General features: G+C 38.8%; 1 long non-coding RNA gene across 1 annotated transcript in view; it reads right to left on the reverse strand.

Annotated features, from left to right (window-relative positions):
- LOC108734716 overlaps positions 1 to 26893 on the reverse strand; it is a 169422-nt gene that overhangs the window by 128458 nt on the left and 14071 nt on the right. The window contains exon 2 of the long non-coding RNA XR_001937426.1: positions 13474 to 13530. This is a non-coding gene — a long non-coding RNA (uncharacterized LOC108734716). The remainder of the gene's footprint in view (positions 1 to 13473; positions 13531 to 26893) is intronic.

A 26893-nucleotide genomic window follows, 5' to 3' on the forward strand; every position in this document is an offset into this window, starting at 1 on the left:
CAATACAATATTTGTGAGAATGTTTAATTCTAAGTATGGAACAACCTGATTTCCCAAATCTGTTCAAGGTAGTGTCACTTTTGTTGTCCGTTCCGGCCACTTCAGCATTTACAGAAAGAGTATTCTTCTGTTATGAACGCAAAGTGGCGGGACGACAGGAATAAAGCTTCATTAAAACTAATTAAAAATGAACTTTTAGTTTACTTAAATGTTTGTTTGGAATGTTTAGAGGCTATTAATGTATTTAAGAGCGACAGCAATTTGTTACTGGCTGCTAGGTGTAACAAAAAAATATGTTTTTCAAAACAAAAAATAAAATACTTTATTTTTATGCTGAGTACTTTTTTTTAACCTTTTAGTTGGGAAAATACTTTATGTAAAGCCTGAAAAGGTGGTAACCCTAGTTATAGCTTTATTTTATGAAAATGCACAGCAATTTCACTATACTCCATTTGGTTTGTTTCACTAAAATTTGACTTCGTCAAATGGTGTTATGTTAGTGTTACATAAATCCCTTTACTTAGCATGAAGGACAATGATGTTTTCGCTAACGCTAATTTAATTTCGAGAAAAGTAAATTTTCCATCATGTCAAGTGCACATTTAACTTGGACGTATTGTGAAGGTAGAGAATGGGTAATAAATAAATAAATACGTGACTGAGTATATGCAATGTAGTAAAGTGATGAATTTTAATTGGTCTTTTACGTAGAAGGTTTTATTTATTTCTTAATAAAACGAACACGTAGGAATTATGCAAATCGTTTACAATCAGAAGAATCGAACGTGCCGTGAAGACACGTCTGAGGCATGTGTTTGTTGTGCTATCTCGCCGAGCTATCATTACTATTCGAATCAATTTCGAATGCGTTAACTATTATTATGCGGTGTCAAACAGCAAATGCTTAAGACTCGTAAATAAAACGATTTCGAGGCGTATTTACGCTGCAGTTATCATAATTTATGGGTAATTTATTTTGCAGCCTTCGATTCCAAAACATGTCGGCTAGTCATGCAATTACGGCGAATAAATCAATTTTTATAACAGGCCTCGGAACTGGGGAAAATAAGCTGTAAAAATTTTATTTATCGTACAAATGTCCGGTGTTTCGCCAGAAACTGGTAATTACCATAAAAACCGGCGACGGTTTCTTCTCTATTCCGCTCTTTATTACGTAACGTGACTATAGAGCGCGACTTGGCAACAGAAGCTTCGGGACAGACACGAAAACGTACGTAAACATAAAATAAAAATCAGAAATAGTGGACGTTCACGAAACATTCTGACGAATTAATAACACACTTCGGCAATTAGCTAAAAAGGCAGCGGTAAAAATACCGAACACTGACAGCCAAATTAATCATACAATATCCCATCTTTTTCGCTGCTAACCAAAACGAAAGTACGCACGCAAATAACTTTTTTTACATTTATAAAGTAATAGGCATCTAAATAAAGTAAATGAATAAATTGTGTTGTATTTTTTTATGTAGTGAACTGTATTTCTTTTGTAATATTATTGTTAATGTTGTTTTGGCACACATGTAATAGATGTGAGCAATGTACAGGTCGGCGGGATTACTTATCGGCATTTCGCAGAATTAATCGGGTTATTGTTTAGACTCTCTGCAGACCTGTATATTGTAAAAGTGTGCACACGGCATATATATTGTCCTTGAAACGCTGTTCAAAAATTGTATTGTTCTTTTATATCATCATTCTAAGTTCTTCAATAAAGCAGTTCAGTTGAAGTCTGGTCGAAACATTGGAGGAAGGAAAGTATTATAACAATTGTATATGTAATATTAACTTTTTAAATCTTAAAATATCTTTTTTAACAACGTAAGATGAACCTAATCAAAAACTGAAAATGATACTTATAAGTGAGTTCAGCTAATGAGATCAAATTAAACTAGGACTAATACGTCATAACACCGGGTAATCTTCTCTATGAGATATTTTTTGTTAAACAGATCCTAGAATGACATATCGGTTCAAAACAAAATAAGGAGAATTAGAGGAATGACAGTCAGGAAGACGAATACTGTAAATGAGAACGTTACAGGAAAATGAGAAAATATATGCATACAGGAAGAAACGGGTGATAAAACCACAATTGGTATACACAAGAAAATAATATTCTATATGATGCGATGAAAGAGGAAATAAGTGGATTGAACTGAATAGGAATGTACAGAATTGAACAATGATGAATTCAGGAATCGGTGATTCACAGTCTAAGAAAACTGCAGCATGGAGAAGAAGGTGAATTTTTTAACGACAAACCACAAGTACTTCTTTTTGTTTATTGAAAGAATATTAAAAAATCCAAAAAATTATATAAAACTCGAGCGCCACTTTGCTAAAGCTAAGAACCAAACAATTGCTCCGGAAAAACTCAGCCCAATGTTCTTGGATTTCCTTGATTGGGAATGAGAGCTAGAAGTTGTCATACAAAAACAAAATTAACAATTGGAACAATTTTTATAGGTTACAGTGAGATTTATAAAAGCTCTGAATATGTCCAAAAACCCAGCTAAAGCTTGGATTCACAGAAATGAGACGGGAAAGCGCATACTACGTCAGCCATTAGAAAAACAATTTACAGCCCATTTCAATTTGTTAGAATTGTGACCTTGAAAAAATCTGCGCGAAGATAGAAAGAATAGAAACAGAAATAGTTGGAACAAGCTTGAACGAGCAGAGCTCTCGATGGGCGGTCTTAGGAGATCGGCTAGAACTGTACAGTACTAGACGAAAATGTTTAGCAATTTCTATAAACAAAAATGTATATAAATTAACAATAGAAAACAAAGCAAAAGTTTTATAGGTGTGTAGAACGTTAAGTTAATTCACTTGTTATTATTTTTGGCTAAATATGCTTTTAAATACAGCATATTCTTAAATTTTAACGAGGCAGTTTAAATAATTTTGCAAATGGTACTGTACACTTTTGTCTAGCTCTCGCTCGATGATCGATGAAGAAATGAGCTCTGCAGACAAATATGATTAAATTTGGAATTATGCTACGACGCATCCTATTAAAGGAAAGGGGCATATCTCCAACTTCTTGAAACGAACAGTATAAATCACAAACAAATTAATACAGGGAACCATATTTTGAAGCAGTCTGTCCAAAAGTAAAATTTTACCGATTGACATCATGGTCTGGCAGTCCAGATCATAGTTTAGCAATCAAGAGGAAGACAGTTTTATTTGGGATACGCCTTTTGAGGTCCAAGTGATTCTGTTGCATCTTTGGACCATTTACTGGGTTGATTATGGTCACATTCCACAAGTAATCTTGTCTTCTCTTTTTGCCTTGATTATGGTCACCACTGTACATTTGTTCTTATACACCCATTTACGCCAACGTGTATAATAAAGTAGAGAAGTGAGTAAAAATTCACCCGAACGCTGTTGGTGTCTAACAATGACCCAGCACGTGGCGTGCCGTTTGTTACGTTCGATAGTAACCATGTATAATTCATCCTTTGAGTAATGGACACCGTTAATCATGACGGCCGTGCTTGCGCTATAAATACACCTTGAACATGCTTTACTGCACTGTTTTGCATTGCGGCTTGCTAAACTTTCCCGTGTGGCCGCCTTGATTTACCGTCCCTAAATTAGGTGTCTTGGAGGCACGCCGACAAAAGTTGACGGCACTACTTCGAATTGGCAACCAACATAACTAATGCCTTTCACGCCAAGAACGACGTCTACATGCAGTTTCATTTTGTTTAACTCAGCCGGGAGAAAGAATGAACAAAAAAAATAATCGAAAGTTAAATGCGTTAAGTATCGGCCACATTGGCATCTCGATGTTAAAAGTGAAACTTCTTTTGTTTACAATGGACATAAGTCTCTCAGCGAGAATCCCGAACAAAACTGTTGGAATGACAAAATATACCAACAGATTTTTAGTAGTTTTTGGTGCATATTTTTGACGGCACTCTTGCAGATACATATCTTTCTAGCTCTTCCTTATTAAGTTGAATAAATACCGCAAAACTCGCCTTCATTGGTTGACTGAAAATGGCAAGCCTACATCTCATGAGTTTCAAAGAAGTCAGGAGAATCCTGATGATTGGAATCGCCCAGTTGTAAAATTTTAACTGCTAACTATCGAATAGTGGCAAGGATTCTTCCTTANGATACTTATAAGTGAGTTCAGCTAATGAGATCAAATTAAACTAGGACTAATACGTCATAACACCGGGTAATCTTCTCTATGAGATATTTTTTGTTAAACAGATCCTAGAATGACATATCGGTTCAAAACAAAATAAGGAGAATTAGAGGAATGACAGTCAGGAAGACGAATACTGTAAATGAGAACGTTACAGGAAAATGAGAAAATATATGCATACAGGAAGAAACGGGTGATAAAACCACAATTGGTATACACAAGAAAATAATATTCTATATGATGCGATGAAAGAGGAAATAAGTGGATTGAACTGAATAGGAATGTACAGAATTGAACAATGATGAATTCAGGAATCGGTGATTCACAGTCTAAGAAAACTGCAGCATGGAGAAGAAGGTGAATTTTTTAACGACAAACCACAAGTACTTCTTTTTGTTTATTGAAAGAATATTAAAAAATCCAAAAAATTATATAAAACTCGAGCGCCACTTTGCTAAAGCTAAGAACCAAACAATTGCTCCGGAAAAACTCAGCCCAATGTTCTTGGATTTCCTTGATTGGGAATGAGAGCTAGAAGTTGTCATACAAAAACAAAATTAACAATTGGAACAATTTTTATAGGTTACAGTGAGATTTATAAAAGCTCTGAATATGTCCAAAAACCCAGCTAAAGCTTGGATTCACAGAAATGAGACGGGAAAGCGCATACTACGTCAGCCATTAGAAAAACAATTTACAGCCCATTTCAATTTGTTAGAATTGTGACCTTGAAAAAATCTGCGCGAAGATAGAAAGAATAGAAACAGAAATAGTTGGAACAAGCTTGAACGAGCAGAGCTCTCGATGGGCGGTCTTAGGAGATCGGCTAGAACTGTACAGTACTAGACGAAAATGTTTAGCAATTTCTTAAAACAANAGTGGCAAGGATTCTTCCTTATTAAGTTGAATAAATACCGCAAAACTCGCCTTCATTGGTTGACTGAAAATGGCAAGCCTACATCTCATGAGTTTCAAAGAAGTCAGGAGAATCCTGATGATTGGAATCGCCCAGTTGTAAAATTTTAACTGCTAACTATCGAATAGTGGCAAGGATTCTTCCTTATTAAGTTGAATAAATACCGCAAAACTCGCCTTCATTGGTTGACTGAAAATGGCAAGCCTACATCTCATGAGTTTCAAAGAAGTCAGGAGAATCCTGATGATTGGAATCGCCCAGTTGTAAAATTTTAACTGCTAACTATCGAATAGTGGCAAGGATTCTTCCTTATTAAGTTGAATAAATACCGCAAAACTCGCCTTCATTGGTTGACTGAAAATGGCAAGCCTACATCTCATGAGTTTCAAAGAAGTCAGGAGAATCCTGATGATTGGAATCGCCCAGTTGTAAAATTTTAACTGCTAACTATCGAATAGTGGCAAGGATTCTTCCTTATTAAGTTGAATAAATACCGCAAAACTCGCCTTCATTGGTTGACTGAAAATGGCAAGCCTACATCTCATGAGTTTCAAAGAAGTCAGGAGAATCCTGATGATTGGAATCGCCCAGTTGTAAAATTTTAACTGCTAACTATCGAATAGTGGCAAGGATTCTTCCTTATTAAGTTGAATAAATACCGCAAAACTCGCCTTCATTGGTTGACTGAAAATGGCAAGCCTACATCTCATGAGTTTCAAAGAAGTCAGGAGAATCCTGATGATTGGAATCGCCCAGTTGTAAAATTTTAACTGCTAACTATCGAATAGTGGCAAGGATTCTTCCTTATTAAGTTGAATAAATACCGCAAAACTCGCCTTCATTGGTTGACTGAAAATGGCAAGCCTACATCTCATGAGTTTCAAAGAAGTCAGGAGAATCCTGATGATTGGAATCGCCCAGTTGTAAAATTTTAACTGCTAACTATCGAATAGTGGCAAGGATTCTTCCTTATTAAGTTGAATAAATACCGCAAAACTCGCCTTCATTGGTTGACTGAAAATGGCAAGCCTACATCTCATGAGTTTCAAAGAAGTCAGGAGAATCCTGATGATTGGAATCGCCCAGTTGTAAAATTTTAACTGCTAACTATCGAATAGTGGCAAGGATTCTTCCTTATTAAGTTGAATAAATACCGCAAAACTCGCCTTCATTGGTTGACTGAAAATGGCAAGCCTACATCTCATGAGTTTCAAAGAAGTCAGGAGAATCCTGATGATTGGAATCGCCCAGTTGTAAAATTTTAACTGCTAACTATCGAATAGTGGCAAGGATTCTTCCTTATTAAGTTGAATAAATACCGCAAAACTCGCCTTCATTGGTTGACTGAAAATGGCAAGCCTACATCTCATGAGTTTCAAAGAAGTCAGGAGAATCCTGATGATTGGAATCGCCCAGTTGTAAAATTTTAACTGCTAACTATCGAATAGTGGCAAGGATTCTTCCTTATTAAGTTGAATAAATACCGCAAAACTCGCCTTCATTGGTTGACTGAAAATGGCAAGCCTACATCTCATGAGTTTCAAAGAAGTCAGGAGAATCCTGATGATTGGAATCGCCCAGTTGTAAAATTTTAACTGCTAACTATCGAATAGTGGCAAGGATTCTTCCTTATTAAGTTGAATAAATACCGCAAAACTCGCCTTCATTGGTTGACTGAAAATGGCAAGCCTACATCTCATGAGTTTCAAAGAAGTCAGGAGAATCCTGATGATTGGAATCGCCCAGTTGTAAAATTTTAACTGCTAACTATCGAATAGTGGCAAGGATTCTTCCTTATTAAGTTGAATAAATACTGGAAAACTCACCCTCTTTGGTTGACTGATATTGGCAAGTTTAAATCTTATGAGTTACAATGAACTTATGAGGATCCTCATGATTGGAATGGTCCAGTTGTAAAATTTTAACTGCTAACTATCAAATACTTGTAGGGATCCCCTAAAGCTTATCTTTTAATTCGGAACCAATGTAGGCTGACTGCTGTGTGGGAGTCATAGTTTAATTGCTGTTGTTATTACCAGAACTATTGTATATCAAAATTTTGTTGGTATAGATATACATAAAACTCAACATATTTACAGAGAAAAAGGGCTCCTCAATAGGTAGGTAAAGAACGTGCCCAATAAATGTATTACCCAGAGAGAATGCTTTGACTCTTACAGTCATCATGTATTTTTGTTTCAGAGTGGTCCAGTTGGGAATTTTTAGATAGACAATTGAGTTATTTGTCATTATGTATATGTATCGTGCAAAGACTAGGTACCTGTATTCGGTGCTCAACTGACCTACGCCCTTCATGATGATCCGATGAAGTTTGCAATTTTTCTTCGTCATATGACATTTATCATCTAATATGTATCACTCACGAGAGTGGTGTGTTGATATCAATTATTATATGTATAGCTGGATTAAAACTAGTCATTAGGTATTTCTGAGAGTCTAAATTGTTGATATTAAATACAAGTACCACATGTTCACATGTTTCTTTTCAAAGTACGGAGACGTAACCCTTGCTTTTGTGTTCTCAGTGCATAATAACGGGTGCTCTATGTCAAGACCCGTGGTAACAGTAACCACCGCATTTAATATTAGTGTAGTCCACACCTTAGAAAACTCGACAATAATAGGTTGTGGCCTAACGCGCTTCCACCTAGGGCTCGAGCACACAAAAGACTCCTTGTTATTATGTCATTTTGAAATAGCGAACAATGGGTTAGCGGTGAAGAAGAAGAGTGTTATTAGGGGTAGAGTTCCGCCGTTTAACGGGGCCTCCCGGAGCTGAATTTCATTGCTTGCGGTGCAACGGGACCTTTATTATTGGCACTTGAATTGTTCTTACTCCAACAGTTGTAAATTATACCCTCAGATGTCAAACAATTCTCGAGGATTCCACTTAACACACTCCTGGTGTCTACGCGGTAAAAAATTACGCTCCAAGTAACAGAACAATATAAAAATGGAACAAAGTTTGTCACCACTTATGTGACACCTAAAAGTATTACACTCCTCTCATTTTGACATTGGTAACGTGAAATTGAAGACAACAAATTCCTACTTCATTTGAATTCATTTGACATCTCCATAACTGGGCCAAAACATGATATATATCTTAAAACAATTGATGAGTCAGTGTTGACATGGAGAGAAGCAATTAGGAATCAACATGACAAACGTTTTCGGTCGTAAAATCGTGCAGGACTGTAGATTGTCTCTTCGACCCTTCGTTGACTATTGCAGACAGAGCGGCTGTTTGGAGAAGCAATTTAAGGAGAAATACGGCCCATTTGATGGGACATGCGCGAAATTGATGGACTTCTTCGCGCCCTGATAGAAAATGTAAATCAACGCGCGACGGATCCGAGAAACTGGGGAAAATAGTGTGCGGCGACCGGAATTTATGGGCCAACTCTTGCGATGAGATCGTCCAATATGTTACAGTTGAAGGGTGCACCGACAGCACGGAAGGAGCCATAAGTCATTCGATAGCGATCGATGGCGATAGTGAGAAACACGACCAAGAACAAGTGTTCACTTTTTTTCCCGTTCTTCGTCTTCTCTTCTACCTGCAATATCACAGAGAGAAGAAGCAGCACGATTTGTTTCTCAATGTTATTTACGACTTCTTACACACACAGAATGGCAGGGGTGGCATTTTCAAAATTATCTCTACTGCACCGTAGAACAAATGCGGATTCTTTATTTTTTTATTTATATTACTTTGAACACCCTTCTTATTTAGTGTTCTGATAATTATTTTGAACGAATTAATTTTAGACAGAGTCAAAATCAATTTCTATAACGGAACACTGATGAATTTTGACCTTTCCAATATCCACAAAGGAAACTATATGTTCTGAAGATGATCAAAACTGTTGTAATATGTTGTTGGTCACCAACTGTTCGTTACGAGCAATTTAATCGTACCAGGCTAGTACCGGCTGGCGGGCCATTCATCATACATTTCCACCCCCTTACACGACATTACCGCTGACGACCCAGATGAAGAAGAGCGGCCGGATAAAAGCCATCATAAATCTTCGCACCACTCGAAATGGAGCTTGTGTACATTATTACAGGGATAGGGTTCGTTCCTGCTAACAGCGTCCTGCCTTTGATCTGTCAAAATGAACACTGACAGAAGATCCGAACGAAACGCCTCTTGTGTCCGAAATATTGATGACGTTCCGTTACGTGAAGAGGGACGAACCAACGGCCACTTTGATTAAGTAGATTTTACATCTATCTTTATACTGACGAAGAGCTAAATGCTCCAAATCCATACATTAAATGTATATGCATCTAATCCAAGTCTGATAGAAGAGGGGCGATTGTCTAACAAATATTATTAGGAAGGACGATAAGCACAGACATTTAAAAAAAGGACAATCTTAATTGCGTTAACAATTATTATTAATATTATACAGGGTGTAACAGAAATAAGTGTGAAGCTTTGGAGGGTATAACTAGATACCAAAAGGAATCGAATGGTGAGTTCAGTAGCGTGATTAAGGACAAAACTATATTTTTAAGAAAAATACAATTTACAATCCAAAGCCGGTCCTGGGCGTGAATTGGCACGAATAGAGAAAGAAAAAATGTAGGTAACGTAAACGTTCGTAGGTAACTGTCAGTATGACCAAAGCCCTTATAGAAAAGACACTTTACATTTACTTCGGGGTCTTTCCTTTATTGATAGTTCTCAGTTATTGACTGTTTCATATTGGTTGTGATCGAAAAATGTTGTCTACCGATGAGCATAAAATCCGAAAGAGAAAAAATATAAAATATAGAATGTAGAGTCAAAAGAGCTTTTGAATGAATAATAAAGTTTTATTTGATGGAAGTAGAAGATTTAGTTTTATGGGCATGTTTTTTTCAGTTGGTATTTCAACCAGAGATATAGTAGATAATGATGGGGGTGGATGGATATCAGATTGCTCATGCTGGGAAGAGAAATGTTAGTCTTTTAAATTCGTGTGAGAGTTGTAGAAATAAAACTGTCGTCACCTTAGTACGAGCGGATTGCGAGTTTTGGCCGTTTCATCTGGTCTTCTATTATTTCGGGTATGATCTATGCGAGATCGGGTCCTCGATTTCCGTAATGGGATCGACGTGACATGGCAGCAAACGGACGAATCCAACACACTTTTAAATAAACGTACGTCATCCGGGGCAATTCCATTTGCATAAAAAAATGCTAGGCAATAACTTGGGCGTCGTTTTGGATTCGTGGTAGCAGCATAGAGGCCGCGACAGGCATCTAGGACCTTTTGTCGATTTCCAGGCGGACGTGAAATTTATAGGAGGGCGTTCGGCGTCGGCCGGAACACATTCCTCATAAACGTCAACGACATCGGCTTATTTCCGTAGCGGGCCATAAACAGCGAGAATCTGCCATGGCCGAGTAGCCAATATGATGTCATATTTTATTCTGATGCGACGGCCTGGTGATTTACGAGCCTATAAAGCCAGTTCGAGTTTTATGTGCCCTACGATGTAAAAATGCAAAGCGCTGCAAATGTCCCCGCGTTGCCTCGCTCCGCGACGCCGACGAAACCACGTCGCGACGCGCGAATCAATCGTCGTTTTTACGAGATCGACGGATTTACTTTATGACATGGACGGCTAGGTTACAAAACCCATCATCATAAAACGATATTCTAACAAACCACCAGAAGGCATTTCTAGTCGAGTGTATTAGATTTTCTCAAATGATGAGGATACCTTGGATAGAGAAGGTTAGAAATGAAGAGGTGTTAGAAAGAATAGGAGAACAGAGGACTCTATGGTAGTCAATAAGAAATGGTCGACATAGGTTGGTTGGACATCTCAGGCATGAAAGTCAAGTCAGAGACACATTAGAGGCAGGAACGGTAGTTAGAAGGGATAGAGGTAGGCTTAGATTAGATTACTGTTCGCAAATAGTTAAGGATGTGGGCTGTTCTGGTTTTAGGGAAATGCGAATATTAGCTCAGGATAGTGGCTAGGAAAGAGTGGAGGTGTGTGTCCAATCAGTCTTATTAGCACTGACGACCTTATGATTATGATGATGATAATATGTTTTCTTTGCCTTGCAGGCTTGCAGGACATGGTGGTTGAGCGGTGAATAAGAGGAAATAGTTCTGACTTTCTGTGAAAGAAAAAAAGAAAATCAAATCACACTCCACAATCTCTAACATCTTCTGATCTTGTTGATGTTTCACTTTCACACATCCAGGTTTCAACAGTACCTTTGGTATTGGGCAATTCTGGTTCTCAAGTACTTAATTGTTCCTGAACAACAACAGTTCTTCTAGAAACTGAAGAGTGGTCGGCTGACTTTGCAGAATACCTCAGGTAGTCTACCCGCACTCAGCACTCTTACCATTACAACCTTTGGTGTTTGACGATTTGATTCTTTGTATTTTGCCTTACTTACAATCCTGCAATTCCTCCAACTTACGATTAAAACGGTCTGAATTTATCGACTTTAATTGGCGATATTTTCCTTTACATCCCAGAAAATAAACAAGTTCCTATTTTATTTCCCAAAACCACTTGGGATAGTATTCAGGAGAGAGTCTTAACACAAACTCAATGTCAAAGTTAAATCTTTGAAAACATGCCACTTTATAATGTTGCTTATTTGAAAGTCAAAGTGAAATCAATAACGAAATGGGCTCGTTGGAATGGTGGTGTAAGCAGAAGCTGGCAGGTTGGTATTTCTAAATCTCCTTCTCGCTACCATGGAGGTGTGCCGCCACAGTAAACACCATTGCCGTTGTCCCAAGTGTTGGCGAACGAGCAATAAACCCGTTCCCAGTACCAGACAGTCACACGTGTAATTAACGCTTTCTTTCGCGTTTAACTCGGCTGATTAACAAGCCGATTACGGCGGTGTTTGCGAGAGCAAGAAGTGGAAGATACGAAGCGCTAATGAGACTGGAGTTGGCACTGCTGCAGCTGCCGGTGCGCTGTTGTTAATGCAGCCGCTTCCCGCCTGCTCTGTTGCTCGCACGTTCGTGCCTACCACATCTAGATGGCCGTGGAAAACCACCATATCCTCGCTCGTGACGTAACACTTGTACCAACTTGCAACTACGTAAAAAGTTAATTCCAGCCTAGTTAGCACATGAGAAAGTATTTAACGCGAATGGATTGCCACCTCTCTGATATCCATCAAAGAGATCTTGAACCATCCCCAATTAAAAAGAAAAAAAAAAGTTTTTTACAATTTCCGTTTAATTCGGATATTGCAAAGTTGGTCATAACTCAAGATTACGGTTCATGTCATTCTAAATTACCTCTACGTCCTGGGTTTTCTTCAAATGAAATTATTACGAACATACTTTTATACATATATATATAAAGGCATAGCATTTAATTCCTTTATGGCATAATTTCTTAAAAGAACGCACATTAAGTTTTCAGTTCCCGAAAGGAAACAAATAAACTACAAACGTGACGGTGAACCGCATTTATCTCTCTAATCGAAGCTGCTTCCTTTACACGCAGAAGAAAAGTTTCAAAAGGTCCATTCCGACCATGCGATAACTACCGCGATAAAACTAATTCTTATCTTTGTTGAGGCATGTCACAACAAAAGAATATAAATTGCCCGTTAAAATTTTGTTGCGGCGGTTTTTTGTTGGATAAATGAATGGTTAAAAAGTGGGCCTAAACAACTGGACAGGACACAACTGCAGTCACATATTAGGATTTCCCTAATAATCATCATCATAAATCTTACAGATATTCTTAACTTCTTTTTTAATTTGGATAGCTTTGCATTTAAAATTACTAAAAAGTACTTTTTAAATTTGATTCTGAGAATTCTTATGCCATTTTCATGAAACAGTTTTCAAAATATCATCAACAAAATCGATAAATACCAGCCACGACGATTTTCAAAATTAAATATTAATCTCTGCTGTAGGTACAGTTTAACTGAAAAGCTGCAGTTGTCTTTTAAAATGAATTTAATGATTTTAATGGTGGCTGTAGTTGAGCTTTGTATGATGAATCGACCAAGTGTTAAAAGTGCGGCGTGAAATAGCGACAAAGAGCAGCGAACAAGGGTGGCGGTTGCAAGATTCAAAGGGGATGTGTGCAGAATCTTAACGTAAAATGTTTTGTTGGGGGATTTACGGGGCACGGTTCAATAACAGCGTTCTCTTGTCATGTAAAATTTAACGAGTAGATGCGGTGAGGTAAAAAATTAAACCGAAGCTCAAAGCTGTTGCTTAAGTAGGGATTTGTGTTCAGAAAGAGATTCTACAAGGTATTATTAAATATTCAGCGCCAATTAAGTGGGCTCTAAAGGAGAGCAAAGGGACATGATGTGCAGTAAAATGAGAGAATGACTTACCAGCGGCCTAGCTATGTATATCCCATCCATCACTTACAACTGGTCCATGAATTGAATCTGAAAATGAAGAAATAAAGGGTCATGCCTAGAGAATATGAAACTTGATAGATGGTCCATCATAAATGTTTGAATTTCCTAAAGAATATGTAATAAAAACAGATTGGTACGATAAGAGATTTATTTCAAATTAAAGATAATACAGTGGTACCTCGAGATACGAGTGCCCTAACATACGAGTTATTTGAGATACGAGCTGTCGAGCGAGCGAATTTTTGTTTTGAAATGCGAGCGATATTTGAGATGCGAAGTTTTTGACCCTCCTGTTAAGAAATATCTACAGGAAAACAACCCACCCATGCAAGCCCTTCTCGTCTTCGACAGTGCTCCTATTTACCCACCGAACCTCGAAGATGACATCCTCGAAGAGTTCAAGTTTATAAAGGTTCTCCATCTACCATCTAACACCACTCCTATCCTGCGGCCCATGGATCAGCAGGTGATTTCTAATTTTAAAAAGCTGTAGACTAAGCTCTGGCGCTGTTTTGAGGTGGCAGAGAACACAAACCTCACCCTCGAGAGTATTGGAAGGACCACTTTAACGTCGTGATATGCCTCAGAATTATTGATCAGGCCTGGCCGAGTTTTACAACGAGGACCTCGATCTCTGCATGGAAGAAGCTGCGGTCCGAGTCTATAGCCAAAAAGACTTTCGAAGGATTAGAACCAGAAGTGCTAGTGGAGTGTCTTCGGGAAATCCATGGGCCTAGTAATGGATGAGAGAGACGTGAACTGGATCGTCGAGGAGCACTCACAGGAACTGACGATCGAGGAATTACAACAGTTACAGTCGCAGCAGCATTCGGGGTTTCTACAAGAAATTGGTTTCGAGGAAGAGCCAGAGTTGGAGGAGTTACAAGTGAGATAAAAGAGCTCTTGGGAATGTGTCTTATTCAAAAACACGTACCAGAAATAATTGGAGGTAGCATTTTTGGATCTGGAACGGATTAATGGTATTTCAATTCATTTCAATGTGGAAAATTGCTTTAAGATACGAGCAAATTAACATAGGAGCAAGGTTACTTCGAGATATCACTGTAATAGAAAAAATCTACCCCCTTTTGATTAAAATTAGATGTGGCTATATAACAGATGTTAGTGAAGAAGTATTAACTAATCCTAAGAAGTGTAATAGTAGACCTGCGTTTAAGATTGGACTAGCTTCTTGCTAGTGCTAAGCAGCATAAATCACTGACAATGTCGGCGATGCTAACGGCGACGTTCCTACCGACGCCTCGACACGATTAATGGCAGAACAAATGTGAAAAGCACCTCTGACTCCGAGGGCGGCCTCAACGATCCACTTTTGCACCAACGATCGTCCGACGTCGCCGCCCCGACGCCACACCGTAGTCCGTCGACGAAGACGACGTTAGGAAACGAAGAGTAATTGATGACCCGGACGGAAATTGGAAAAGGAAGATATCCCGTGTGAAGTGTTTGTAGAAATCGCGTCGGTTTTCTTGTTTGTCTCCGCAGATTTGACGGCTTTACCGTCCGAAACTAACGACTCCTTCTTTTCATCTGCCAACGGCTTCTGTTGCCTTTCCTTTATTTGTTGCTTTGATCGATTGCAGAATGACGGATGGTAGAGACGGTACCATGCTGGGGAAGTCGAAAGGTGAAAAATCGACGATAAATCCTATTTTAAACCACCCTCAATTTCATAATTAAAAAAATATTCTAGTATAGTGGAGGTGCTAGCCCAACCAGTCTTAAGACTGACGACTTTATGATGATGATAAAAAATGATGCATTCCAGTCGCTTTAAAGATCATGAATTAGTACCTAACAGTAGAATTTGCTGTTCGAATAATCACTAAATTACACAAACCTTATTCATTATGCAAATTATATTCATGCTTTATCTTTTAACACTTTTCGGAAGTAACTGGATAGATCTTCGGTATGAGTTTTCATATCTTCAACCAATCAAAAATAGAAATAGAAAAGTAAATCAACTGAAGTAAACAACAGTGGAAAATCATCTTAAAGAATATTTGGTTTTACTAATCTTACTGATTAAAGGGTTATTCAAAAGTGGTTCGATTCAAATATGTTTTCGGAATTTCGACCTATCTAGAGACAGAAAATCTATAATGCTCGAAGTTCATACCATACTTCTTAAGGCAAGCTAATGTCAAAGATTGAATAAAGTAGTTCTTCATTTTAGGGTTGCCAATCTACTTTGAAATTGGTGAAGGAGTATTATACCTAACAAGTTTCGATTAAAAATGATATTTGGGGTTTAGCTTTCTCTCTGACAGTACACTAGAACATGGAATCTTGAGCTGGTCTATGAATATTATTTTGTTACTTTCTACATTTTCATTTCAGAAACATTTTTTGAATCAAACTCAGTTGCCTTACTTATATTACCAGATACGGTTAGTTTTTTTGCAAATTGCAAAAGTCAGACCTGTAATGTGGTCATTAGATCCAAAAGGACTTTGTTGTTGCAGCCATTCCATCTGGTAACGTACTCAATGTCTAGCTACGAGGCAAAAGATTGAGAATTGGCATGTTTATGGACCAATTACAGAAATGAGCCGGTTTAATCGTTGTCGTCCCGGAATGATCGGTGGCTTCATTATTTCCACCAATCACGTTTTTGTAAAATACTACATGTAGCGCACAATTAAAAGTACAATTTATACTACCGGTCTAGTTTGCCAGTTTTATCGCTGTACGTTTGAGCGCACAACATCCAGATATGTGTACGTATGTGTACGTGTGTATTTATTCGAATGTGTATCACGTGTCTTGTGTGTACCATGCAACGTTGCAGCGGTTCTATCGCCTGTGCTATCGGCTACTTTTAATTGAAAATGTTCGTTAGTTCGTGCTCGACAGCCATTTGTCATATACGTATAAGCACTGAGCTATAAACATGAAAGCATGAAATTGGTGCGATTCAGAAAAATGCGTAAAATAATATCAAACTCATCATCGTCATCATCATGAGGTCGTCAGTCCTAAGACTGGTTGGACACGCACTTCCACTTTCCCTATCCTGCGCTAATCTTCGCATTTCCCTAAAGCTAGACCCCTTTTCTTTAAAAAACTTTTTGGGGGTTTCATTCCCACCAGCCAGTAATGCTGGTGGGCGGGCAGTACCTCCGGATTACGCCGGAAGGTAGGGCGGAACGCCCTCTTCAGCCTGCTTTCAGGAGTCGTGGGAATGGGTGGGTGGGTGGTGGTTCGGGTGAGAAAGTTGAGACAGACGAAATGAAGACAGAAGAGAATGAAAGATTATCTATGGAATATTACTGCCCCAGCATTTGCCTAAGTGATCCAAGGAAACCACAGAAAAACTTGGACCAAGGTAGACGGACCCGGAATCGAACCGGCATCCTCCCGAATGCTAAGCAGTGGTCTAAACCTCTAGGCCATGCCGCTCAGTCTAAAGCTAGAGCAACCCATATCCTTAACTATTTGCGAACACTAATCTAATCTAGGTCTACCTCTACCCCTCCTAACCTCCGTTTCTGCCACCAATATGTCTCTGACTAGACCTTCATGCCTGAGAAGGTGTCCTACTAACCTATCTCGCTTATTCCTCACTGACTTCCAAAGAGTCCTCTGTTCTCTTACTCTTTCTAATACCTCTTCATTTCTAACCTTCTTCTATCAGTCGCCGATTTTCGTTGTCTAGGATGTCAGATAATCCAGGATAGAAAAAGCGGTAGAGACTTTGGTCGATTCGCTTCGAACAAAATAAAATCATTTCTTAACGGCCAATTTGGATATTCCAAAAAGGTTATTAACGGTGCGTTCCAAAGCCGGCTCTGTATGAGTGAGAAATATGAACGATGATAGATGAGTGACGGAAATTCCGAGGATAGAAAGTATTAGAATCGTGGAAGCAATGAGAAAGAGTACAAGTAGGCACTGTGGGAGACAGTATAAGGAAAAAAAGAGGATAATATTGCAGGATACCTGAGGCATGATGACATATTACGAAACAGGTAGTATTACAGAAATAATGGGTGACAAAGGAAGACACAAGACCAGGGGAAGTCGCCGATTTTCAAAGTCTAGGAAGTCAGATAATTCAAGATAGAAAAAGCGGTAGATACTTAACGGTGCGTTCCAAAGCACGGCTGTGTATGAGTGAGAAATATGAAGGATGATAGATGAGTTATGAAAGGATTCGTGAGGCATGATCACATCTTACAAAACACGTGGTATTACAAAAACAACGGGCAACAAAGGAAGACCTAGACTGAATTATTGTTTGCTAATAGTTTAGGACGTGGGTGCTCGAAAAAAGCGAAGACTGGCTCAGTATGGGAAGGAGTTAAAGAAAAGTAAAGTAGGGTAGCACCTCCAGACACGTGGAAATACAATCCTAAGATTAATTGCAAATGACACAAAAAGAATTAAATGTTCTTAATGCAACACCCAAAAGTTTTTTTTTTGACAAACCAATATTGAGTTTAGAACTCATTTTTCTGCTACTGCGATCGTATAATGTTTTGCCATGGTTATGAAATATTTATTTGTGTGTACCTATAACGTATTCGTCACTGGAAAAAAAGGCATTAGGTACTTAAAAGAGTGGATTTTAATGTGAACGAATAGTGCTACCCAATAGAACGGCGACAATTAAAGCACAGAACTATTAAAACTGATTTTATTAAAATTACGTTTTGTTTGCTTCCGCCATAAAACAAACAAGCAGCGAAAGCCGTTAAATGAAAATTTAATTGGAATTAACAACCTCGTTGCTCTTTTGATTGTTATAAATGTGAGCGGATGGAAATGTTTTTCACAAATAACTGCTCCCGACGGCGAAATTGTTATATTTGCAACGATAAACTCGTTTGCTTGGCAATTTACTGAATGGATGGAAAGCGTTAGTGGTAAAATTTAGGACTGCATTTCCGGCTTTTTACAATATTTTACAGGTCGCTGTGTCAATTTTCATTGTAACCCATAAAATATTTACAGTTGTCCAAACGTATTTTACAATTCGACAACACATTACTAATATTTATAACAAATTATCAACGGTTTTGGTGAAAAATTATCACTAGTTTTGATACCTTAGCTAATCTTCCCATCTCCATAAAACCAGAACATCTCATATACTTATCTGTTTATGAACGGTAATCTAATCTAGATCTCCCCGAACCCTCACAACTCCTGTTTCTGCTTTCAATATGTCTCTAGCTAGCCTTTCATGGTGTCCTACCAACCCATCTTGTTTATTTTTTATTGACTTTCATAGAGCCCTCTTTCCAATACTTCCTCATTTCCAATCTTCTCTATCTCTACAGCGGTTCCCAAATGGTGTTCCGCAGAACCCAGCTATGCCGCGGAAGGGTCGCAGGGGTTCCACAAGATGATATAGTAAGTCAGCGTCCATACCTTCTTCTACACACGGAAGTGAGATAGCTTTCAAGAGGAAGGATTGGACAACTAATTTTTACATCCGTTAGTCACAAAATCCTTGAAAGAATATTTTCAAGAGAAGTTACAGGACAGCTACTGAGTACAGAGCCATCAAACCATCAATGTTAACTGTGTAGGAGTATGAAAACTTGATCGATATTAAAAAAACCTTTCGAATCAACTTAAAGATGAATGCCCTGCAGTTGTTGAGAAGGTTGTTATCATGGTTCCTGTTTTTCTGCTTGTATCAACTTACAGGGGGCTTAAACATTAAATTATTATCAGTTCACTATTTGTCGACTGGGGTTTCGCCAAAAAGAGGTGGGTCAAAAAGGGTAATACAGAAATTGGGAATTGCTAGTTTATAACACCACATTTCGAACGCTTTATTACGAAATGATACGGTTCAAAAATGAATTCGAAGCGAATGTTTTATGACAGCTAGCATGTAAGTAACAACATCGATTTTAATGCGTTTTATGGTGGAGACGGCGCGTAAAAGTGCTACTATTATTGGATTACGAGTTTTGCAACCGTCGTGTCATGGACACGGACAAACGCATATAATACCTACAAGGATACCGTCTTAAACAGTCATCAGAACCAACGTTTTCCCGTTCCTTGGCATGTTTATGAGCGATCAATTCGAAACGGAACGAAAAGCTATCAACAAAGAAGGATGGATAAAATCGTTTGGGTGCTTCTCGAGGTAGCCGATGTTTGGTCAATTCCGAAATGCGTAAAAGTGACATTTAGTAGTAGCGCGAAGAGAAATTGATAGACCCATAAAACTCGTTGAAACGCAAACTCACGAGAACGCGAACAGCAAATAATTTAATCTGAAAATAGGAACGTTGTTAATCACAGGAGCGTTTGTTTTACCAACTACACCGTTCTAATGGCAACTGCTTATACGTTAGCAGAACGCGATGACAGAAATGCTGCTTTAAACATAAAAACATTAAAACTAACGATATATTTCATCTGTTTATCGTTAGAATTGCATTATTCAATTTTAGTTTTCGGTCAAAGTATGAATCCCATTACAGTCAAATCACCTCATCATTATCACAAGGTCTTCAGTCCTAAGACTGGTTGGACATCTACCTCCACTCTTCCTTATCCTGAGCTAATCTTCGCATTTCCTTAAAACTAAAACATCCCACGTCCTGAACTATTTGCGAACAGTAATCTAATCTAGGTCTACCTCTACCCCTCCTAACTCCAGTTCCTGCCTCTAATATGTCTCTGACTAGACTTTCATGTCCAAGGTGTCATACTAACCTAAAATATTTTTTAAGATGAAGGCGCTATGGAACCCAATAAGGAAAAGAAGAGACATGACTCCTTGTAAGACATGAAGAAGTAATTTATTGTTATATTATTAGAAGAACAACAGTAGTGAAGAGAGGTGGAAGAAAACCTAAGGAAAGATGTTAGTAAAGGGTGAGATAGATTGGTAGAACACCTCGGTCATGAAGAACTAGTTATATTAGAAACAGAAACAGGTAAATGTAAAGAGTGGCTCACGATTGAGGAGATTCATGGTCCTCCGGTTGAAGATTTAATGGTGATGATGCCCCATACTAAAATATTACTACTAATTAATAAATAAAGACTTTATAATGTAGGTATGAATTACAAAGATAGAAGAGTGATACTTAGTTTGTATAAAGAGCAACAGGCAGTTATAGAGCTGGGGATGCAACGTAGAGAAGTAAATGTTAGGAAGGGAGTCAGGCAGGGATGCACACTGTCACCGCTACTTTTTAATTTATACATCGAAGACGCCATCAACATCATTAAAGACAGTACAACTGTAGGGATAGATGTGCAAGGGCAAAAGATTAGTATGCTTAGATTTGCAGATGATATAGCAGTATTAGCATCTAGCAAGGAGGACCTAGAGATAGCTTTAAATAAAATGGAAGCGGTACTGACAGATCAGTACTGTATGAAAATAAATAAAAGTAAAACTAAAATACTGATATGCAAGGGAAGAAAAAGTAGGGAAAGAGCGAATATAAAGATAGGAGACGAAAAATTAGAAGAAGTGGCTGATTTTAGATACCTAGGAAGTCAGATAAGTGAGGATGGAAGGAGTAGTAGGGATATAAAGCAGAGGATAGCGCAGGGTCGTGTCGCCTTTAATAAAAAGAAGTCACTTCTATGCTCGCGAACGGTTAATTTAGAAATTCGAAAAAGGTTGTTAAAGGTGTATGTTTGGAGCACGGCGTTGTACGGGTGCGAAACATGGACAGTGGGAGCGGCGGAAAAGAAAAGGTTAGAAGCGTTCGAAATGTGGTGTTATAGGCGGATGATGAGGATATCGTGGGTAGAAAAGGTTAGAAATGAAGAGGTATTGGAAAGAATAGGAGAACAGAGGACTCTATGGAAGTCAATAAAAAATAGGCGAGATAGGTTGGTAGGACACCTTCTCAGGCATGAAGGTCTAGTCAGAGACATATTAGAGGCAGAAACAGGAGTTAGGAGGGGTAGAGGTAGACCTAGATTAGATTACTGTTCGCAAATAGTTAAGGATGTGGGCTGTTCTAGTTTTAGGGAAATGCGAAGTTTAGCTCAGGATAGGAAAGAGTGGAGGTACGTGTCCAACCAGTCTTAGGACTGATGACCTTATGATGATGATGATGATGATGAATTTGTTGACCAAACCGTATTTTCTTTTTCTTAAACAGTTTGCTGTTTTCTGCCTCCGTACTTACTTACATACCATGGGTGTGCTACGTGAGATATGGCTACTAGATTTAATTTTATGGTAATGGTTATTGTTGATGGAGCTTATTTATTTGTGGGTAGACGTCCTCATTGTCAAACAATCGAGTGTCGTTATCGTTGTCGACGTGATTGCCCAAACACGTTCTAATCTGCATTCAGGTAACGAGGGACGACTAATAAATTAATTAATTAGTTAAGCCACGCGGTGGTCTGATCGTGTTTTTAGCAGTCAGTCCAGGCGCTGACATTTTAGCGTTTCCTTTTCGAGTAACGGTGCTCTAGCACTTCGTGTATGTACTTTTACCTGCCGCTATACATATTTAATCAAGCTACTAAATAAATTAATGTAAAATGAACTAGTTAATGTTCAATAAATAACCACAAGTAGTACAATCGACGCCATCTGTAGAGACTTGTCAATAGATAAGTATGGATTCACTGTTTCTATTCAATTTCGCCACGCGTGTGGCATGTCAGTCTGGAGCCTCTGCAAGAGTTGATTACTGATACTACAGCCTAATATTATTACCGAATAGATTAAGGGAGGAATAGCGCGAGTTTAGTATTATGATACCCTTATCATCGGTGTAACAATGACAATTTCGCCACAGGAGTGGCATGATATTCTGGAGTTCCCGCAAAACATAATTACTGATATTACAACTTAGATACTACTTCCAAATAGATTAAGGAAGTAACCGCGCGAGTGACATATCATAGTTCCCATATTATCGGTAATTTCCCCATGCGCGTGGTATGTCATTCTGGAGTTTCTGCGAGAGTTAGTTACTGATACTATAGCTTACAAACTACTTTTGAATAGAACCAGAAAAGCAGTAACAACGAGACGTACCTTTGTTCCCATTTTACCGGTGTAAGGCTGGCTGTTTCGCTACGCGTGTGGCATGTCATTCTGGAGTTTCCGCAAGAGTTAGTTACTAGTACTACGACTTACAAACTACTCCGGTATAGATTAAGGAAGTAACCGCGCCACGTACCTATCATTGTCCTCATTCTATCGCTTTTAAGGTTAGCTATTTCACCACGCGTGTGGCATGTCATTTTAGAGCTTCTGCAAAGAGTTAATTACTGATACTATAGCTCAGATACTATTTCCGAATATATAAAGAAACGAAGTAACCGAGGGAGTTACTTGTCATAGTTTCTCTATTATCGGTGTAATGCTGGCAATTTCCCCACGCGTGTGGCATGTCATTCTGGAGTTTCGGCAAGTTAGTTACTAGTACTACAGTTTACAGACTACTTCGGAATAGATTAAGGAAGTAACCGCGCCACGTACCTATCATTGTCCTCATTCTATCGGTTTTAAGGTTAGCTATTTCACCACGCGTGTGGCATGTCATTTTAGAGCTTCTGCAAGAGTTAATTACTGATACTACAGCTTAGAATCTACTTCCCAATAGATTAAGGAAGGATGTAACCGCGTGTGTTACCTGTCATAGTTCCCATTTTATCGGTGCAATGCTGGCAATTTCCCCACGCGTGTGGCATGTCATTATAGAGCTTCTGCAAGAGTTAACTACTGATACTACAGCTTAGATACTACTTCCATATAGATTAAGGAAGGATGTAACCGAGCGAGTTACCTATCATAGTTCCCATATTCTCGTTGTAATGACGGCAATTTCCCCATGCGTGTGGCATGTCAGTCTGGAGTTTCCGCAAGAGTTAATTACTGATACTACAACTTAGATACTACTTCCCAATAGATTAAGGAAGGAAGTAACCACGCGAGTTACCTGTCATAGTTCCTATTTTATCGGTGTAATGCTGGCAATTTCCCCACGCGCGTGGCATGTCATTCTAGAGCTTCTGCAAGTGTTAATTACTAATAGTACAACTTAGATACTACTTCCACATAGATTAAGGAAGGATGTAACCGAGCGAGCTACCCATCATAGTTCCCATATTCTCGGTGTAATGGTGGCAATTTCCCCATGCGTGTGGCATGTCAGTCTGGAGTTTCCGCAAGAGTTAATTACTGCTACTACAACTTAGATACTACTTCCCAATAGATTAAGGAAGGAAGTAACCACGCGAGTTACCTGTCATAGTTCCTATTTTATCGGTGTAACGCTGGCAATTTCCCCACGCGCGTGGCATGTCATTCTAGAGCTTCAGCAAGAGTTAGTTGCTGGTACTACAGTTTACTAACTACTTCAGAATAGATTAAGGCAGGGAGTTTCACGGCGCTTGGCATGCATAGGTACATTTATAGTATTGATATCTTGCAGTTTCTTAAAAGTAGTCTACGGTAACATGTTCTAATTAAATTCTGAACGTTTTTGTCTGTAAATACCCCTGTATATTTCGGCATATGTATGTAGATAAACGTGTGTTCGTACACGGTTGAATAAATACATAAATAATACATGCACATGGTCTCAAAAAGCGCGGATAATTTAGTATGCGTCTTGCGGTGCGTCTGTACCCGTACCTTGTTATTCCCGACATGTTTTCCTGTAATTTTCAATGCAACGGCCGTGTATTATACGAAATCTATGCTAGTAGACGACCTGGGTGGCAGAGGAATAGACGTGAACATGTCGCCTAATGACGTATGCCAGACCGGCAACTGCGTTTCACTGAATCGGTATTAAAGCTAAACGAACTAGGAAGAACACGATCCAAGAGGCGGGCGGATTTTATACTACGTACGCAGTTAATTTAACAAAAACATTAATAATAATGCACACAACATGCCAATGAGTCTTCCGTTTCATGCAGAAAATTTTAACCCTGTTAGTAGATGCGAACGACGATATCTCTTCAACATTACGACAATTTTTATTTGGATTTTTAATCCATCCACAAATTTGTCACTATAAACCGTTTCTTTATCCAATGGAAACAATTCGTTTCCAATTTTATGATCTTCTTTGACGGTGTGGGCATACGCTTATTAGATTTCTGGTGCCCTCAATTCAACTGCGAACGCTTTTTATGATCGTTGTATAATTTAGTTACTCCTTATATAGGTTCATAAATCTCCATTAGGGTACCGATCCCTTTTGTTATTTAGTCGTAGTTTTTCATATACTTCTACACATGCATATATATGTATATTTTGCCGATACAATAACCGCCATCGCCGACGTTAGATTTACACCCTGATAGAACCAAACTGCTGGTAAATTTTCGGTAATTATGAAAGTAATCCATCATGTGCTCTGAAGTTAATTAATTGATTAATAAAATAGTTCGAAGTGGTCGATACTGCCAGACGCGGATCGCGATTTCGATCTTTTTGGATCTCATCAGCACGTCGCAGGCAGCTCCGACAGAACACAAACCAACTTTTACCTGCTGTCTTAACAGTGCGTTTTAGAAAATACAACAAATGTAGCATCGTGCTACAGATGACGTTTACTGCGCCATTTGTAGTATTTTCTAATTGACTAATGTTACGAGAAACCCTGTGTGGTGTAAACTCAAGAAAATTTTAACTGAAATTCATCTTAGAATCACAAATGCTTCGTTTTTTGTAATAATATCCTAGGAGTTGCTCATATTCTGAAACCTTCCATTTTCATTAGATATCCATAATATGACTTCGACTGAATGCAGTTGTATGGAAATTTTATTATATTACAAAATGGTCTTTACCCCTGCACTATCGTCTTATGTTCCGTCCAAATTCACCCTTAACGAAACTTCAACGTTAATGCTTAAGTAGGAAAAGTAGTAACTAAGCAATAACTGTCGAGAAATTGGCCATCGTTCGCCTTGTTTATCGTTTGCCTGTACCGGTTGTTTTTAGTGTAAAAGGGCTGTTTGCCAATCCGCGCGAACCCTGTTCTTCCATCAGTGTTCAACAAGCCGAACGCAAACTGCCAGCGCACAAACAAATCGGCCGTAAATCTGATTAGGTGACGCTCGTTGTCGACCTGATGGAAACTTACGGCTTCAATATAGAGCTTTCTTGACTTGGGGCCCCGTGAATTATACGACAGTGCTACCGAAGAAGGAACCCGGCCAGACACATCGTCGTACCGACAGAAGTTATAGAGCCAAGAAATTGTTAATAGAACCTAATACGTATGTCACTTGAAGATATAAAGGCTTGCAAAATGAAACTGCCAGATCTATTAGTTTTGCATCAACTCTGAGCTGGAACATTTCAAATTGGTGAACTTTCGTGGCCAGCAGATGAACTTATTCTGTTTTGATTCGGGTCCAAATGCTGGATGTAGCATCGGAAATGGATGGAACTCGGAAGAAGCTTACCACTCGTGCTGGTAAAACGTTAGGAAGCAACCCCAAACGACGACGACCTTTAGACCAACATCAGGACGTCATAAGTCCACATTTTAAGGATTCATGTTTGAAACGTTTTACCGTACAATCCATGAAAGGAGTCAGTTCCGCAGTCACACGGTATCGAAGAAGAAGATCGTGCAAACCGTTGTTGTGTATCGTATACGATATCATCAGCATCGATCCGTTCTCATGGTTCTGTTGTTTAGTTGTGGTGCAAGGAATAACACAGTTGTAAAGTCGGTAGGACGACTGGTCGGATCGCAAATGTACTTGGAACATTCATATCTGCCCTCCGTAGTTGAGTTCCTCATCGCATATCGTATAATAATCCAAGCAAGAACGTAGCGTTAGATCGGTATCGCGGGGCGCGCAGACATGCCAGCAAGAGCACCGATGCGTGGCGGCGGTTGCCTTTGAGGCGCCTTATCCGGCCAGCGGTGGTTGTACGACGTCCATAAGTGAGTGGAACAGTGGGAACACATGGGAACTTATAGTCCACCGATGAAGATTTGCAACCGATACTATCAACACGCTTATTATAAACAGGGTGAATGTTCATCGCCTCCAGATTATATACAACGATCCAATGAATGACATGGCAACTTCCTGGAGAGATTCGTCTGATATTGAGACCTCTCTCTCTCTCAAAACTATATATATTTATTATAATTTATTTGTGTATATTTGCAATAATCATAAAAGAAAAGATAGCAACTGATATTTCGTCCAAGTTCGAATGGAACGCGTGAAGCAGAAAAGGTTATGTCTACATTTATGAAAACTGACAACGTACGTAATAGATGGTTTTATATGGTATATGCCGGGTAAACTCGGCCCTTTTTAATCCCGAATGCTTCTCAGATATAGCCGAGAAGCTCCTCATTGCTCCTGCGGGTGCGAGTGAGATGATTCTTTCCTTTTTTCATCCTATCCATTTCGTAGGTAAATC

The sequence above is a fragment of the Agrilus planipennis genome, unplaced genomic scaffold, assembly GCF_000699045.2.
Source record: "Agrilus planipennis isolate EAB-ADULT unplaced genomic scaffold, Apla_2.0 scaffold66, whole genome shotgun sequence".
Lineage (NCBI taxonomy): Eukaryota > Metazoa > Arthropoda > Insecta > Coleoptera > Buprestidae > Agrilus > Agrilus planipennis.